Source organism: Ricinus communis, chromosome 8 (genome assembly GCF_019578655.1).
Source record: "Ricinus communis isolate WT05 ecotype wild-type chromosome 8, ASM1957865v1, whole genome shotgun sequence".
Classification (NCBI taxonomy): Eukaryota; Viridiplantae; Streptophyta; class Magnoliopsida; order Malpighiales; family Euphorbiaceae; genus Ricinus; species Ricinus communis.
The window spans coordinates 26,610,310-26,612,659 of record NC_063263.1 but is presented as its reverse complement, the minus strand read 5'-3'; the positions used below and the strand labels follow the sequence as shown (position 1 = coordinate 26,612,659).

The 2,350-nt window shown below is 30.0% G+C and overlaps 1 long non-coding RNA gene across 1 annotated transcript; it reads left to right on the top strand.

Moving 5' to 3' along the window:
• Positions 1–343: 343 nt before the first annotated feature.
• Positions 344–2,087, top strand: LOC112535057. The gene is made up of 2 exons (XR_003079261.2): positions 344–1,615; positions 1,711–2,087. It is a non-coding gene; the product is annotated as an uncharacterized LOC112535057 (long non-coding RNA).
• The last annotated feature ends 263 nt before the right edge of the window (positions 2,088–2,350 follow it).

Below are 2,350 nucleotides of genomic sequence, written 5' to 3'. Positions count from 1 at the left end.
CGAGGACAGCCATTTAAATAAGTTGACATGTGAATGTTAGAGGCCATTTTTTATTGACAATGGAATGAATCTAATATTATTGTTCATCAAATCGTTGTGGAGTTATAAATTCATTCCCATATCCATTTCTAATCCTACAAACCCTAACTCTATCTTCAATTAAGCACCCAACAAAATTGAATTAAATAAATTGAAACCTTGCCCATTTAAACTTGACAGATGAAGGCGAAGAAAGATATGGTGTTTTCATAATCTTCATATGGTCTACCTGCAAGAAGAAGGAACAAAAGTAAACTCGTAACATGTTCAAGAAACTGTGAGTTGAAATGAAAGAGATGTTAGACTTCATGAACGGATCTTAAGCTTAGTAGAAGGTTCTATGTGTGCTCAACTTTATTGTAAGTATTTGATTATGTTAGTTTTATATATGTTTGAAGTGTTGTAAGTATGATTTAGGATTACTGAATTTTAGATTTATTGCTATTCAGGTTATTTTGTGATTTGTTTTAGTTTTTCTTTTTAGCTAAAGTGAAAACATTGTCATTCAAGTGGGTCCTAAATTATTATTTCATCCATTAACGGCAAAAGTAGATCATTTTCAAAAGATTAGGCTCATATTTGAGATAAAAACTTATTAGGGTTACTGAATTTAAATTTATTGCTATTTAGGTTATTTTGTGATTTGTTTTAGTTTTTTTTTTAGCTAAAGTGAAAACATTGTCATTCAAGTGGGTCCCAAATTATCACTTCATCCATTGACGGCAAAAGTAGATCACTTTCAAAAGATTGGGCTCATATTTGAGATAAAAACTTTTTAAGGTTACTGAATTTTAAGTTTATTGCTATTTAGGTTATTTTGTGATTTATTTTAGTTTTTCTTTTTAGCTAAAGTGAAAACTATGTGGGTCCTAAATTACCACTTCATCCATTGACGTTAAAAGTAGATCACCTTCAAAAAAATGGGCTCATATTTGAGATAAAAACTTATTAGGGTCCATTTATATGGGTTGTACAAAGTAATTTTTAAGTGTATATTTGGCACTTTGGCCAATTAAACCCCCCATTTGATATTGTTTTCTATTTATATTTAAGGGATTGGAAAGAATGTTAGGATTGAATCATGACTACCTAGTCTTTAAGACGAACTCAAAAATCAACTACTGACCTAAGGGCAGCTTGAATGATATTAGTGTACAAAGTTCAGTGACATATATTGACAAAAGAGATATGATCTTTATGTAATGAAAATTTCGTTTGGCAAAGGATAAAAATCTGAAATAGGGGGAATAAATAACAGCTAGCAAGTACGTGTGGGCCTTATAAGCATACAAACAAACTAGTTGAAGCTGAAGCAAAGCAAACCAACTATGGCAAAGCCCTCTTTTCCTATAAATAGGGAGGAGACGAGGAGAGTAGAGAGTGGGCATTTTAGGGCATTTTCTATTTCTAATATCCTAATTTTCAGAGAGAAACAGAAGAAAGAAGGAGATGGAACAGAAAAAAAACTCTAAAATGACCCCTCAAGACATATGGAGCTCCCTTGCTATAGTCCAAATGTCCAATTTTACTTCTCCTGAGATATTCTTTTCCATTCTGATAAAGTAAAAAATGAAAGGTACCTTTTTTTTACCCTTTTCTTCTTTTACATAGTTTTACTGAGTCAACTGTGAGCAGTTTGTGATAGTAATTGGCCTCTTTATCTTCCTCAAGAACACTATCTGGATGATCTTGAAGATTTCTCTGTCGTCTACATCTCTTCCCACAGGTGGGTTAAGAAGGATCAAGAAAAGAAGATAGCAATTCATTTGGTCTACATGCCAGATCATGAACCATATCAGCACGCAACACTGTTGTTTAATAATTGTATCCAGTTTAGTTTTTTTCTTGTGTTGAAGAAGACATTCCAATCAATTGTTTGGAGGTTGTAACTCATAAATTCTGCCTTAGATTAGGACTTCTATAATTTTCAGAAATTTTATTTATGTATTTTTATGTTTTATGTTTCATTGTCATGTGTTGTACATTTTGTGATAGGAGATACTTCCTCTATCCCGAATTGATAATTTAGAAAATTAGATTTTTCTTAATTGATATCATTAATTTGTACCATTTTCTTCTTAAAACACCATTCTTATACTTTTATCAAGTGAGTTCATCATATAAATCATTTATATTAACTGAGATTCAAATAAAATAATTTGTTGCTGTGGTATTTTAAATATATAAAAAGATTATATATTTATAGCAAAAAAATAAAAATTTAATTATATGTGATGATATTTTTGTAAATTTAAAAAGTCTATATGTATGTATTGAAATATTTTATTATTTTTATTTTTATCAATACAAT